The sequence below is a fragment of the Crinia signifera genome, chromosome 1 (genome assembly GCF_055691185.1).
Source record: "Crinia signifera chromosome 1, ASM5569118v1, whole genome shotgun sequence".
NCBI lineage: Eukaryota > Metazoa > Chordata > Amphibia > Anura > Myobatrachidae > Crinia > Crinia signifera.
This window is the reverse complement of record NC_139217.1, coordinates 24,947,651-24,965,031: the sequence shown is the minus strand read 5'-3', so window position 1 is coordinate 24,965,031 and position 17,381 is coordinate 24,947,651.

Sequence of the window (17,381 nt, the reverse complement as noted above, 5' to 3'; positions counted from 1 at the left end):
TTAACCCCCTGGCTGGTCAGCATGGGCAGGGGTCCTGGAGAAGTGGGGACCCCCCCAATGAAGGGGTCCCCCCCCCATCCAGGACTTACCAGCCCATGCTGATAGTCCGGGGCTGTCCCCGATGCCCCTGGGCGGTGGGCATCGGGCTGATGGCTTGTGTAAAAAAAAGAAGTACAACTATTGTTTTATACTGGCGAACTATGAGTCCCAGCAAGCCTACCCCGCATGCTGGGACTTGGAGAACCACAAGTCCCAGCATGCGGGGCATTAAAGGGCCCGCTGGCACTTGTAGTTCAGCAGAACAAAAAATAGTTAACAAAATCACACTGACACACTGTAAAATAAAAGTTTAATACATACAAAACACACACACACTGATACTTACCTACCTTGAGCCCGTAGGTCGGTCCCTGGGTCTGGGCTCCGGGGCTCCAGGGCAGAAGAGTCCGGTTCCGGGGCCTTGGTCCTGGTTCCGGGGCTGGTCCTGGGGTTCCGGGGCTCCTGGGCTGCAGAATCCGGGGTCCGGGATCCGAGGTAGTCCCCAGGGGTACCTAAGGAAGCAAATCCAACTCACCTGGTCCCCGGCGACGACCTCGGAATCCTCTCCGGTGACAGCGCTGCTCCAATCTGGTATCCGGCTCGCAGGACTTTAACAGGCGCTGAGATGTTTCCTCCTCGGCGTCTCTGCACAGAATGATTTCTTGGCCAATCAGGAGCCGAGAAAGTCGGCTCCTGATTGGCCAGAAATCATTCTAACTAGAGACGCCAAGGAGGAAACATCTCTGCTCTAGATGCGTTGAGATGTTACTTCCTCGGCGTCTGTATTCAGAATGATTTCTGGCCAATCAGGAGCCGACTTTCTCGGCTCCTGATTGGCCAAGAAATCATTCTGTGCAGAGACGCCGAGGAGGAAACATCTCAGCGCCTGTCAAAGTCCTGCGAGCCGGATACCAGATTGGAGCAGCTCTGTCACCGGAGAGGATTCCGAGGTCGTCGCCGGGGACCAGGTGAGTTGGATTTGCTTCCTTAGGTACCCCTGGGGACTACCTCGGATCCCGGACCCCGGATTCTGCAGCCCAGGAGCCCCGGAACCCCAGGACCAGCCCCGGAACCAGGACCAAGGCCCCGGAACCGGACTCTTCTGCCCTGGAGCCCCGGAGCCCGGACCCAGGACCCAGGGACCGACCTACGGGCTCAAGGTAGGTAAGTATCAGTGTGTGTGTGTTTTGTATGTATTAAACTTTTATTTTACAGTGTGTCAGTGTGATTTTGTTAACTATTTTTTGTACTGCTGAACTACAAGTGCCAGCGGGCCCTTTAATGCCCCACATGCTGGGACTTGTGGTTCTCCAAGTCCCAGCATGCGGGGTAGGCTTGCTGGGACTCATAGTTCGCCAGTATAAAACAATAGTTGTACTTCTTTTTTTTACACAAGCCATCAGCCCGATGCCCACCGCCCAGGGGCATCGAGGACAGCCCCGGACTATCAGCATGGGCTGGTAAGTCCTGGAGGGGGGGGACCCCTTCATTGGGGGGGTCCCCACTTCCCCAGGACCCCTGCCCATGCTGACCAGCCAGGGGGTTAATGCTTTGGCCGCGGGAGCTTATATAATAAATTTCCCCCGGCTGTGGCATTACCCTGCTGGCCGGTTGTGTCCGGTGCTGGTTCTTAAAATACGGGGGACCCCTAGTCACTTTGTCCCCCGTATTTTGGGAACCAGCGCCGGACCTTGAGCCTGGTGCTGGTTTCATGAAATCAAGGGGACCCCTATTTGTCGGGGACCCTGATTTTATGTCACCAGCACCGGCTCAGTGAGCCCGGGGCTGGTTATACTCGGGCGGGGGACCCCGCGCTCGGTTTTTTTTTTACACTTTGCGCTGTCCTGCAAATGTGCGATTTTCAGACATGAAAATCGCACATTTTCAGGACTAAATACAGCGCACCACTTCGCCGCAAATCGACCCTCTTCGCACTTTTCAGCCTCCAATGCGCATCACATTAAATATGCGCATTTTGACTGAAAAGTGTGATTTGTAAAAGTGCGATTTGCGGCGATGTGGTGCGCGAATAAAACATGCGCATTTAGCATAGGGCCCCTCTAACACTGAAAACTATACGAGACCTCCTTCACTATTCGGTATGTAAGAACTTCCCGTCCCCACCTTTTAGTACATGCTCCGTCTTTTTTATTAAATGTTCTTCCCTCTTTTATTCCCCACATTTATGGGATTTATATTTATATAAATTACAGATTATGTTTGACTCTTTTTTCAAAAAAAGAACCAGCCATAATACTCTTTGTATGGTATGTTTGTTTATTTACTTAGATTACAGCTATCTATCTGGTTTTAAACATTGGCATTTTATACCACCTGCAGCTAACCCCTGATGAAGTCGCTTCGGGTGAAACGTGCAGGGTTTCTGATGGACTTCTAATGGATCATGTGTTGACCACAACTACAATGAATAAAATTAACAGATATAGTATATAAGAATTGTTATGTTTTTTAATAAATATAGGTTTGTTACTATATAAGTGTATTGACACCAATCCATTTGATGACCTTTGGTAAAAAACATAACCGTAGTGGTTCATTCTAGCACTCTCTGTTATTGTCTGTCCTATTTTCCCATTGTCTCCCTCTAACGGGAGATTTATAGAGTAGCGGCTTTCATCTTTGTGGACGCATCTGGGGCCATCTTTGTGTATGTTGACCTTGTGCATGTCGATCTTTTGAAGACACTGTTGATCTAATTTGTGTTGGTGTTACAGTCCACACTCCCTAATGAGAAAAAGGACAAACTACCAATGCTGCTGGGAAACGGCATATCAAGGTCAGCGGCTGAATGATCCCACTCTAAAGTCTTTCTAAATTCAAGCATTCACTTTACAAATCCATCCAACTTCTGCTTCTATAGATAATGAGCCAGCAGTTAGCTCCCCACAGAACTACCACCAGAAATTGTGGGGCCCAGGAAGGACAAAATAGGCAGGACCCCTTTTCCCTTCTTGAACCCCCAGCTTCCATAGTAAGCCCTCCGGTGTCATAGCATCACATTATTCAACCACTACATTGCTTCCAAGGAAATGTGAACTTTGTACTTGATAGACTCCAGTCCTGAGCCCCTTTTTCCCGGACCGGACTCACCACAGACCCCCTACCCCCCCCCCCCAATTGGTGGCTGCCCAAGCTCCGCATCTGATCTAAAGTCGTCCCCATGTGATACCTCCTCTGGCATTTACTACCTCATCCCATTAGAATCATGCAAATGTTCCCTTAGGACACAGGGTCAGATGTACTAAGTCCTGAATAGTGATAAAAAGGGAGAGTGATAAACCATGAACCAATCAGTTGCTAACTGACAATTTTCAAACACAGCCAGAGGTGGAACTACCATTGGTGCAGCAAGTGCATTGAACCTGGGCCCCTGAAGACTAAGGAGCCCAAAACTGCCACCCACTGCTTTGCGGCATATTGTGAACTTGGGTTGGAGTGGAGGAAGGCGGCCCAAATTATATTTCTGCACATGGGCCAACCACATCTAGGTTCCGCCACTGAACACAGCCAGTGACCTGGCAGTTAGAAGCTGATTGGCAGACACTATATCACTCTGCATTTTATCATTTTTCAAGCTTAGTACATCTGGAACACAATCTTTTAAGTCAGGGGGGTAGGTAATAAACCTTAAAAGAAGGGCACATGATCAGTACCTCCTTCCACTCTAGCCAGTGATCACTCAAACTACTCTTTGCCAGCGGTGCCATCTTTTGTGTGATATTTCTGAAAGATGCGCTGAAGATTGAAAAGATTCTGATATACAGTAGTGCATTCTGGCAAACGGTAGAGAGGGAACTCGCCACAGGTGTTCCTGCAGTGTACGGTGGGCTCCACCCTTGGCCCAGGAGACCATGTTCCCCATACACTGTACCAGTGTTTAGTATTTGCAACAAACACTTAGGGAGTAATTCTGATTGAGTCGGACGGCTCCGAATGCGGACAGACGGACGATGGTTGGTGTTTGCGCATGTGCAGAGGCGTATCTGCGCATGTGCAAACGCCATGCACGTCCGAATACGGCGTGAATTCTGTACAGAAAACAATCTGTCGGAGCAATCCGAACAGGGGGTGGAGAGGGGCGTGTAGGGCTGTTTGGGCTCATTACAATATGTGTACGCCCCGCGTTTCATGGGCGTTCCCATGAAAACGCTGGACGTACCTATGGTAATGCTGTCGTGACGCACGTGTGGGGGGCGGACATATGACATAGCCGGATGCCAGCTGCCCACCCTGCGTTTGCACGGAGAAATGCCCGAGTGGTCTGGAGTACTCAGTGCTGCCTGACCACTCGGCCCTGCATTCGATGGTGGGCGACCATCGAATGATGGGGGAGGTTCCCAGAGATGGACTCATGACACATGAAAAATCCACTCGCGGTCAGTTCGGACGGTGTGAGCGATCCGTACGGAAGGCGGGGCTAAGAACACTCGGTTCCTGTCTGAAAATATGCATCTGACCGATTCAACTAGACTAAGGCCCTTAATGCTGTATACTTGTATATTATTTTCCATTTGGTAAATGTAAGCTAGCATACTGTATCTGTAATATTCCATGTGCATAGTATAAAAATAAACTTTTATTGTGTAAAACCAATTGTAATGTTCACGTTTAGCTGAACTAATAAACCAGTTTGTCTTTTCTGAATTATGTTGATAATTGCGAATCTGCAGAGCACTGAGGCTCCCTGTGTAGAGATACTTATTGTTCTCCCCTGTGTAGAGATACTTATTGTTCTCCCCTGTGTAGAGATACTTATTGTTCTCCCCTGTGTAGAGATACTTATTGTTCTCCCCTGTGTAGAGATACTTATTGTTCTCAAACACAGATAACTATTAAGAGATCTCTCAGTCTCCTTTATTGTGAGGCCTTGTTTTGTAATTACACTCTTTAAAGAACATATGAAACATTTACTTGGTGAGTTATTTTAATGATTTTTCTCTACTAATGGCTAAAAACATGTTCATTTATATGTTGGTTTGTCATGGACACGAGTAGGTATCCCGGATTTTACAGTGACTACCAGGGCAGGTGGGGTATAGATCATTGGTTAGACATACATGAACTAGGTCGACAAGACTGAAGATCGACATGCAGGAAGGTCGATATGGGTTAGGTCGATAGGGTTATTAGGTCAACACAAGCATTAGGTCGACATTGGGAAGGTCGGGAGTCAAAAGGTGGACATGGGGGTTTTCACTTTTTGTCCCAAATGTCGACAACGTCGACATGGACACTGCAACGTAGCACCGTATCCCCTCGCATACAGTATACTGAAATGGGTGTGGATCATATTGTCGACACCACTTAAGTCTACAGTGATTAGGTTGACACCGTTGGGTCGACAGTTGGCAAGGTCGACAGGTGTCTAGGTTGACATGGGACAAGGTCGACATGGGTTTAGGTCTGCACAGCGTTAGGTCGACATGGGTTAGGTCGACGGGTCGGAAGGTCGACATGATTTTTACCGGGTTTTTTACCCAAATGTCGACACAGTCGACATGGACACAGTTGGATGTCAACCGCAGCCCCTCGCATCGCTCGCTACCCTCGCAATGCTTCGGGCACGGTGCCTCTCAGCACTCGCCACATTATTTTATTCTCCCACCACGCCCTAGTGGATGGAAGGGCATGAAATACCTCCTGTCGGCACACGTCGGCTCAAAAAACAGTAAAAAAAAACATGTCGGCATTCCGACCTGTTGACCTAACCCATGTCGAGCTAACACTGTGTCGACCTAAAACCATGTCGACCTTGTCCCCTGTCGACATAGACACATGACAACCTTCATCCATGTCGACCTAGATACCTGTCAACCTAGCCACCGGTCGACCCAACGGTGTCGCCCTAATGACTGTTGACCTAAGTGGGGTCGACAATATGACCGTATCCCTTATACGACCGTATTTGGTCTCCGATTAATATGTTCAAAATATTATCGTTATCAGCACAATGCAAAGATTTTACCTTTCCATCGCTCCGTAATCTGGGCCATATCACACCTCAATGAAGAGTCTTTTATTTCAGCTTTATTATTTTCGCTATGGCTTTGAAATGTATAAAAGGCTACATTAGAGAAATAAAGTCCCTGTAAGCCAGGGCTGGGCAACACCGGCCCTCCAGATGTTAGTGAACTACACATCCCAGGATGCTTTGCATTAGCTTTGCTATGTGGCCATGCTGAAACTGATGCAAGGAATGCTGGGATGTGTAGATCATCAACATCTGGAGGGCCGGTGTTGCCCAGCCCTGCTGTAAGCCAAGCTATCATCGCCTACAACCTGGAACCCAATATTTATCATCTCAGCAGCAGAGCAGGAGTCTGAACACGATCCAGTTGATAATCTACAATGAGATAGACCACACTGTCCCAGGGATTTTTGATGAGATCTTTTTGCATTTCATGTTATGCTGCTTCCTAGTCTCCTGGTTGTGGGGAGAAAATCAATTTAAAGAGCAGAATAATTGGTACTCTTTACCTAGAAGGGCGCCCATCGCGGCCATCGCGGCCATCGCATGTACCAAAAAATCGCATGCGATGCGACCGACGCGATTACCGCGATTTCCCATAGGGAACAATGTTAAATGTCCCAATTGACCCGATTTTCCATAGGGAACAATGTTAAAAGGCCCACAGAGGCCAAATAGCCACCCTGAAGTGTGAAATGCCCCCCCCAATTAACGCCACCCCACGATCAACGTCAACCCGAAGCGTGGTGAGGTGAAAGTCTGCGCATAAGCGAATATGCGCACGTGCAGGTCTTCATTGTAGGCGCCTTGGAGACTTGCACAGTCTCCGAGGCGCTTGCACCCGGGGGGAGGGGACATGCAGGAGGTGGGCAGGGGGTGTTCACAGGAAAACGCTGGGCGTCCATTTCCGAACGCGGTACGACCATCTCCCTTCAGGAGGCGGATGGGTGATGTCACCAGATGTCAGAGCAGGGTGCCGCTAATCTAAGTCACCAGAAGCGGGGGGGGGGGGGGGCATTCGCACAGCAGGCGGGCGGCGTTATGTGGCTCGCAAAGCAGAAAACTACCGCTGCATTGTCAGCCAACCAGAATCAGGCCCCTAGATCTTTGCATTTCTTAAGGCAGCAGCCAAAGAGCGGACCGGACGTTACAAGTACCGAGTTTATCAGTGGATTGAACCAGGTTGGTTCCCGTTGTCTGGTTGACAGTAATTACTGTAGGTCCATAGTCAGTAGGTCATCAACTTTTTGTTAACAGGCAAAAGTATGACACGGTCAAAAGGTTCAACATCCACTAGGCCGACATCAATAAAAGGTTGACACAACCAATAGGTTGATGTGGAAAAGGCCGACACATGAAAAGATGGGGGGGGGGTAATTCCACAGGAAGTGCCATTTCCATCCGGCATAACCATAATGCCCTGTTACGCCCATATGGTGGTGCTTGCTTGTACAAGCTTTCCCTCTATGGAATGCCAGTGAAATTTGTAATTATGGCCGGATAGGGTGTGCGGAGAGTTTATATTGGGTGTGAGCAACAGAATTTTCCACCCATGGGCAAATAAAACCATAGCACCTCAGTTACACAGTTTTGCAGGTATATTTTTATTTTATTTTTCAAATAAGAGAGCTGCTGAAACTTAATTGAAAGTGCTCTCAAGATGCCAGTAAATGTGACGCGTTTCGCCGATCGCGGACAGTTTCAACATTTGTTTAAATCTATTCACTCAGTGTTTCTGCCACACGTCCCTTATCTGCAGGACAGGCACTCTGGATATCCCCTCTATCCACTCCACTAGGGGAATTATCAAAGTAGAGACAGATGATGGGGACGATCCCAAATAACTTGTAACTTTTCCTTTGATTGTGAAATACTTCACCCCCTAATTCATTCATGTCCCTGTGCAACTTTTTAGCCAAAAACATTTTTTTTCCAGAATTCTCACTCTCAACAAGCAATTGTTGTGCTCAAGCCTCTGAGGGCAAGTGACTGTTTATTAATGATTGCTACGGCCAAATTCTTATAAATAATTATTTCTCATCCTACCGCCTCTTTTCTTTCCATTTTAGCCAGTTATCAGCCTCCAGCACTACGAGTCTACTGCCTTTTTTCACAAGTCATGTTTTCAGGTCACCCGGCAAGTGCGCTGTGTATCATCAACTGTCACATTAGAAAAATCCACATGTGACCTGGAAAACATGACCTTTGTGGGGTCCCGAGGACCGCGAGTGAGATCCTGTGGTCTAATAGGAGTAATCACAGTTGTGCTGATCTGTACTGTAACCTACGGCCGATTCAGACCTATTTGTCTCTGAATTTGGACACTGGCCGATGGTCTGGCCACTGGCGCATGCGCATTGTCAGTAATTTTGCATGGAACCCAGCAGCTGAGAGACTCCTGGGTCACACGGTGGCTGCGAGCACCGGGGAGAGGAGGAAAGATCATTTGATGGTAAGTAACAGGGGCACAGGGGCACGGAAGGCGTGCGGGCATTGCGATCACAGGGACAGCATTAACCTGCTCGCTGGGCTCCAAGTCTGGATTGGGCCCCTAGTACCGGGCAATAAACTTGGCATGTTCTATAATGACATATTAAAACTGCGATTTGTGAGCTCTCCAATGTGAGCTTTAGCTATCCTATATAATACAAGCCTACCTCATCTCGATGGTGCAGCGGTGGCAACTAGATGGCACCCAACAATGCTAAATTTGGGTGTGCACACACCTCTAAGCAAAAACACACCTTAGCATGACAGAGGCCCAGCTTCCTTGGACTAGCCCACCGGGGAACAGGGGAAACTCCCAGTGGGTTCCACTTCCTAGTGGTCCCTCCTTCTCCACTAAAGATGAGGTTCCAGACTGTGCACTTGAATTATATATTGTACTTACGTTTTGAGGCTTGGAACAATCAATAGTGTATTTTTGACAGTGCTCTGCTGCAGTGGCGTAAGTTCATCACAGTTACCCCGAGGCAAGATATATATTGGTGCCCCCCCCCCCGCCTTATATATATATATATATATAGAGAGAGAGAGAGAGCACATATATTTCAGCTACAGAATGGCTTTCAATTGACTGATTTAAACTAGCAGGGGAGGAGAGGTGCCCCCTTGGGAGCAGGAGCCCGTGGCAGATGACTCCTTTGCCTCCCAGAGTTCTGCCTCTGCTCTGCTGTTATTATTGGGATACGTTATATTGCAGGCACTAGCAGTATTTCCTATATATATTTATCACAGAGCCCAGATCATGCACGATCTTTTTGGTTAGCCAAGCCTCTGTGGTGGCTGGCAGCACCCCCTCAGGGTAATGAACACACCCATAAACATGGGACCCTGCATACCCCCGCTGCATAGGCGAATCTAGGGGGTGGTCCGGGGTGCACAGGACCACCCATTAGCCCATTTTGTAGCTGAGGGATGGGGCTTTACCACGAGCCCAGCCCCGTGTCTCTAGCCCCCTGGGAACCGGAGATACTGCCAGGCAAAGCTAGAACGTTTTACCTGTAGGATAACATGGGACCCGCTAATTCAGACCCCCACCCAGTTCAACGGCTGCCAGTTCCCCCTCCAGCATCACTGAAGCTCGAGGTTGATCTCAGTCTAACCCAAATCGCTGGGCCTTCAATCTTATACCAGGCTGGATCAATATGGGTTAATCCAGGGATATTGAGTTTAAACCGTTTTTTTTTTTTTTCGTTTCTTAAATGTAATTTCATGACTGTTTATGTTCTTTGAGGGCAGATTTCTCTGGAACCAAACAGCCCAGTTTCACGGGACCAAAATCATTTGAAGCCAACTCAAAAGTTCTTCAATATGATACTGGTCTCATGTAAATGGGTCAGTTGGTTCCGAAGATATAGCTGGTTGGTTAATGGGGGGTAGGGAGAGGGGAGTGGTTGTCTCACCCCCTCTCACCAGAAAATGCAGGGACTAGGCTGGTGTATAAGGGGTCAGCCTGGGAATGTCCCTGCATGATCCTGGGACCATATTCCCGGGTAAATCCCTGCATTTTGTGTTGTGAAAGGGGTATTATTTCAAACAGCCGTGACCTGCAGTGCTCTAAATACAGCCGGGCAGCCCCTGCTCTCTGCCCAGCTGTCAATGACTGTCACCCCTGCAGCTTCCGCTCCAATTCTTCTCCCCGCTTTCACCTCAGCCCGCCCCCCCTTTAATCATGTGGTGCCGGCGCCCGGCGTGCTCCCCTGACGTCACGCATAACAACAGCGCGCACAATATTTCAAATGTCCACTCAGCTAGAGGGGACACCAGGAGGGGGGTGGGAGCGTGCTCTGCGCTGCGCTCTGCTCCTCTCCCCATAGAAGCAGCTGCACCGCTCTCCATCTCTCCCTGCAGCAGCAGCGAAGGCTCATATAAAAATTTACAGTAAGTGGCACTTTTGTGTGCATTTCTTAAGGGACCCTACAAGTGGCGGTACAGTATGTGGGGGCATTACGCATAATGTGTGGCTTAATATGTAAGGGGCATTACGGTGTGCAGCATCATGTGTAAGCGGCATTATGTGTGCAGCATCATGTGTAAGGGACATTATGTGTGCAGCATCATGTGTAATGGGTACTATGGTGTGCGGCATCATGTGTAATGGGTACTATGGTGTGCGGCATCATGTGTAATGGGTACTATGGTGTGCGGCATCATGTGTAATGGGTACTATGGTGTGCGGCATCATGTGTAATGGGTACTATGGTGTGCGGCATCATGTGTAATGGGTACTATGGTGCCATCAAGCAAGAACCCCTAGCAATGAGCACGTAGGTAAGCAGCACTTTTGTGGCAAATATGTAATGGGCATTACGGTTTGTTATATAGTATAAAATGGGCATCATGATGTGTGGCACAATGTGTAATGGGCATTACTGTATGGTGTGTGGCCTTATGTGTAATTGCCATTACGGCGTGTGGCTTCATGTGTAATGGGTATTACGGAGTTTGCTAAAATGTGTAATGGGCATTACTGTGTAATACCACACCCCTTTTTGTGATGCCATGCTTCCTTCCCATGAGGCCACGCCCCCTTTTTGCCGCGCGGCTACGCCGCGCAAAGGTCCCCCTGCTGTTATGTCTAGGTCTGGGACCACCCATTACCATAATTATAGATTCGCCTATGCCCCGCTGGGCTCTTCATGTACAGCACGACAGTGGCGGCGTAATTGAATTACCCAAATTTGTTGAATATTCTAATTTTAATAGCACTTCTCCTAAATGGTGAGCACACTACAAGCAGAATTACTACCACTATGGTAAAAATACAGTAGGCAGAGACAGAACTACCATTGGCGCAGCAGGTACTGTGCACCAGGGAAAATGGGCCCACTGTTACCCCTGCCACCCTCTTCTTGTCAACCACTGTTTTTCCCTATAACAGTCTGCCTCCCCCGCCTCCCCCTGTCTTCCTACGTGCCTCTCCCTGTCACCCACTTCCATGTTGCATATTGAGAACTTGGGTTGGGGTGGAAAGGAGCCCAAACTACACTTTTGCTCCTGGGCTCACCACCCACAAGTTCCATCACTTACTGTAGGCAAAGTCTTGTAAAATAGCTGCATACATTCAACTTAATATTGAAATGACTGTATAGTGCTATAATTCTAAAATATCTTTAATACAAAAGTAATTGAGAGAATATCTTCCAACAGCCCCTAGAACAAAGGCTGCATTCGCCTACTGTATATTCAAGTTTATATTCATTCAAGTTTCACATACCTGTCATATATAATTATCGATAAATACGTCTACATCTGTAATTATCCAAAAATCGTTTCAGAGCTATGCTATTCCTAATTATAGAATACGCAGTGCGTTCTACTGTTCTGACCAACCAATCCGCTAATTACAATGCAACAACATATAATATAAATTTAATGGAAAAGGATAAAAGAGATTTAAATAATAACAATACATTGTTATCCAGGCGTAACACTGAATACAAAATAAGCTCTATAATATAAGTTCTAGCTTCCAGTTAATATAAACAATCAAACCTATATTATACCAATCTTTATAGCATAAATTATTCACAGGACGCATTTCATATCGATCACTCAACTTTCCTCATTCAAATGAATACAGTGAAGTTTATTTAGCCAAACCATTCTCTTTGCTGTAGTGGATTCTCTCTATCATCACCTCTAGTCAATAGTATAAGCGCATCGATTACCTGTCCGCGACGTTGAGATACTGAGCTTCCGTTCTTGTGAAAGTGCCTATGAATATTAATATCATATATTGAGTGTCAATAGACTCAATACGCGCCTCTATTATAATAACTTAATGTTTTTATACGTGTTTCCTACATGTTTCCACAGTATGTTCTTACCTACATAGGATTCTGTCACGAAGGCCTTTAATAACATACCAAAAAACATCCGTAGATCTTAAATAAAAAAATAATAAACCTTAAAGGACCAAACCTCATGTTAAAGTTTGACTTTGTTCCATTATATAATATAAAAGCAACAGTTATACTCACAGGTGTGGATCATAGAGTTGGCAGTTATTAGTTCGACAGTGTCAAGGTCAACCCCAGAAGGTCAACATGCATGAGGTCAACATGAGGAAACAATCAACACCAGCAAATGGTCAACATTAACCCCTTCAGTGGTGGTTTTTTTTGGGGGAGTGCTCCCCACTGGGTGAGTTTTTTATGGGGAGCACTTCCTTAAAAAAAAACCAACCACTGCCTCCCTGGGTCCGGGCAGCGCCACTGAACTGTCAATCAGCCGCTGCCCGGACCTGCACCCTGGCACTCCGTAACTGGCAACCGGCTTGTCATAAGCCGGTGCTGGGGACTTCAATAGAAAAGCTGGAGGGGAGGGGGGAGGAGGAGGCGCGGCAGAGGGGAGGGAGCCGGGCAACACTGAAGCTGCCTGAGTTCAGCAATTGAACTCAGCAGCACTGCCCGGCTCTAGGCGGTGGCAATCCCGAGAATTTTCCGGGCTTGCCAGACTGGGCACTGAGTCACAGCCCGGAAAATACTCGGGATTGACACTGAAGGGGTTAAAATGGTTAACTCATGAAAAGGATGTGATTTTTTTTTTTTTTGGCACATGGACCCACAATTAATGCCATGTCCTTTTACATGCTTCTCTTTTACCACACTGTGCACTTTACTGTTCCCAATCGTTGTCCTCGTGGATGATAAAGTATGAAACCGTTCCAAAAATAATAAAAAAAAAGAAAAAAACCCATGTTGACCTTAGGCTGTGTTGACATAATTATGTCAGTCTTATGACCATTTTGACTTATAGACCATGTTGACCTAATGTATATACTGTAGACCAATAGTGGTTGATTAATTGATCTAATAACTGTTGGCCTCAAGTCCGGATCCCAAACTCACAGCACAGAAATGCAATTCCATTATCATTTCCGCCCAAGTGTAGAACAAGGGATTTACCATTTCAATGATTGCCTCATTTTCCAGACTTGCCCGGGTCTCGCCAATGCCTACAATTTATAGTTATACATTTAGCCCCACATGTTTAGTATCATTATGTACAGTATTATCAGTAATATCAGAAATACAGGCAAAAAAATATATAGAGTGTGGCGCACCTAAATGATGTTCATAAAAACAACAATTTAAGTGTTTTTACAGGATTTATTTCATGGATAAAAATACAGATACTTATTAGGAACGTTTTCTTCCAATCCTGGGTACAAATAATCAATATATAGAATGGGAATTTCACCATTTATAAGTAGTGTGGTGGGCTACACTTAGGTTTCCAAGTCTGCGGCACCACCGCAGAAATCTTGTTTGTGATCAGTCCCAGGATCCAAAGTGCAAATGCGTCCCGATCAGTCCCAGGATCCAAAGTGCAAGTGCCTCCCTATAAAGTGCATCCAAATAAAGTGTCCATGTGCCAAGGTGTTTTGAATCAGAAAGTGCAGTGGCCTAGATATAGTTCCAAATAGTAGCAACGCGTTTTGGGGACCTAAAACATCTCCTTTCTCAAGCTGGGTATATCTACTGTTGGGCCCAGGACCTCCTTTTGAACCCACTTCCTGGGTGAATTGCGCCAAATCACACTTTTTGAAATAGCATTATTGGCACGATTTTTGCATATTTAATGAGATGACAAAAAATCGAAATAAAGTGCGATATAGTGCTATTTTCAGTCATGTGTGACTTTAATAAAAAAAAAGGTGTAAAAAAATGGCGTGGGGTCCCCCTTCTGAGCATAATCATCTCCAGGCTCAAAGAGCCGGTCCTGGTTTCATAAAATCATGGGGTAAAACAAATAGGGGTCCCCAGGATTTTAGAAAACCAGCACCAGGCTCAAGGGCCGGTCCTGGTTCTTAAAATCTGTGGGACAAAATGACTAGGGGTCCCCATTATTTCAAGAACCAGCTCTGGGCCCAACCAGCCAGCAGGGTAATGCCACAGCCGGGGGGAGACATTTTATACCATTCCCCCCGGCCAAAGCATTCTCCCCGTGACCGGTCAGCATGGGCAGGGGTCCTGGGGAAGTAGGGACCCCCCCAAAGAATGGGTCCCCCCCTCCAGAACTTACCTGCCCATGTGAAGCCCAGGTGCTGCCGTTTTTGCTCACCCGATGTCTTTCTGATGGGCCTGGAAAGTATTGGCACAGAGATCTATCTACTTGATAAGGAAGTAGGCCCTTACAAGCTGTGGTATCGTCTCAGTTTGCATCAGTTGGTGATTGATTAACTGTCCATCATACTTTAGAATTTATGTTACTTAATGTTTATTTTAATAAGAAGTTGGCCCGTTTTTGGACGCCACATATGAATGTCTGTGCTTACATTTTAGATCCCTTAAGGTGCCCATACACGTTACAATTATTGTATACAATATTGTATACAATATCGCATCTCATCCGATCTCGGTTTTGCGATGAGATCAGATGAGATGAGATCTTGTACAAAAAGTATGTGCTGCACATACTTTTTGTACTAGATCTCATCTGATCTGATCTCATTGCAAAACCGAGATGCGATATTGTATACAATATTGTATACAATAATTGTAACGTGTATGGGCACCTTTATTTATATCGTGTTATTAGATAAAATTGCATGCATAAGCTTTCAAGCTGCCATCTGGCGCTTGGGTGTGTTTTACTGCCATTGCTGGAGCTAAGAGATTTTCATGCTAAAGGATATATTCAATGAACACTACTGCAAAGAACTGACATCTCAAATGTATTTAACTCTGTTTATTGCTGTTTCACCAGTGTCAAAGGCAATATTCTCTATGCCAGGCAGGTTATTGCTTTTTCTTAAACACAAAAGGCTGTTCTAGAAGCTGATCTTTATAAGGGAATATTGTAATCTTTAGACTTCTAATAAACTTGTACAAAAACAAATTTGATAAAAATCACAGTAAAAAAAAAAAAAATCTTATATGTGGGAAATACAATTTTGAATTCTACTTTCCCATTACCATGTTAGGAAAAGACTGTGTGCAGGATGTAAAGACGCCTAAGTTCAGTGGCCATGTACCAGCCTATCTCAGATGTTATTTTAAAAGGGCAAAAATTTACAAGGGTCCCCCCCCTTCACCCCTCCCCACCTGTTTGCTAGGCTGCATGTCATCGCATGCTAGAGAAGGGATTCGGGTGTCGGGGGCGCAGGCATTCAGCCAGTTGGCGTTTACCTGTTCAGTAGACTGCAATTGCACGCAGTATGCTGCCGAACAGGAGAACAATCTTTTGATGGTCACTGACCATCGATTGATTTTTATCCCCTCTAGACTGATTTTTATTCCGGACACTCTCTGCCAAATTCGGGCAGGCGCTGACGTCATGTGATGTCAGCCACCTGCCCCGAGCGGTCATTGCCATGCCCACAAAACGCTGGTGATTCCATGCTGCCGCGCCCGGCCCTCCACTCCTCATGTGATCGGTTTGTTGAGTGATAAACTCACCAAAGCCAGTCGCTCCCGGCATTTATAGATGCGCATATTTACCCATGTGCAATTCCCGACCATCGGGGGACAGGGACAAATCCCTGCTACGAACGGGTCAGAACCAGCTCCTACAGAAAGTACAGCAAGGGGGGATTCCTCATAGGATCCTTAGTTCTGTGATGGGCGGTGCCAATCTTGCAAAAGTCTGATACTGTCCATACAGTGCACAAATGCTGGCTGATTAAGACATACTGTACATTGATAAGATGCCGTTCACCCTTAATGGAATGAAGGATCACCTATGTTTGGGCTCATGATGCCGGTGCCCTAGGTAGAGTCGGCCCTGGTTACGGTATACAGTCAGTAGTGAAATTCAGGGTTCACTTACTTTTATTACTTGAGCAGTATACGCAGGGCCGGCGCCACCACTAGGCAAACCTAGGCATTTGCCTAGGGCGCCGGCCACTGGAGGGCGGAAAATGCCGCCCGGGTACCTGTCCTACCGGCGCTGTCTATTTCAATCTGGCGGCGGAGGCAGCGGGGGTCCCTGCAGTCTATTAAAAATCACGAGCGCTATCCGCCGGGCTATGCGGAAGCGCTTCTAGTGTGAAAACTCTGGCAGCACGGCGCACACTGATCTCAGCCAATCAGCGTGCTGCCAGAGTTTTCACACTAGAAGCGCTTCCGCATAGCCCGGCGGATAGCGCTCGTGATTTTTAATAGACTGCAGGGACCCCCGCTGCCTCCGCCGCCAGATAGAAATAGACAGCGCCGGTAGGACAGGTACCACCCCACACCTCACACAAACCCACCCACCCCCCCCCACCCCCCCCCCCCCGGCACCGGGGCGCCCCCAGCCCGACTCGCCTGGGGCGCTCCGGTGCCTTGCACCGGCCCTGAGTATACGGATGCAGAGTCAGTTAAAAAATACTGAGAATGAGACGCATTATTCGGCATATTATATTTTTTCGCGGCACGCCAAATGTGTCTATTTAGCAGAACTTGAGGCTACGGCAGGTCAGCGAGGACAATTCTGTGCAATTCTCAAAACTGCTTTATACGCACAACAAACAGGGAAGAACATTTGCTTGCTCTTACTAAGTACTGTAATGAGAAGACTTTATACCGTACTCAGCTCTCTCTGCACCTTTACAGCAAGGTGTATGCAAATAGGCCAATAAATTAGCATGCTTGAATAGTGAATTACCTTTTCTTACTTTAAGCTCAATCAAATACAATCAATTGATTAATCAGTTCATTCACTCCTGTTCTCTAAAATTAGGAGCAAGGAAATGAATATTCATGAGAGCTTATAATTGCAGACACTTGCTTGCATATATTATAGAGCTGTTTCTTTTGATATGGGCTTTACGTTCTGTGATGATGGCACCTGTTGGAACGGTTATTTCAGTTCATAGGTCTCTATCTGACATTGCGCCAGGTGCTGTGGTGATTGCAGAAAA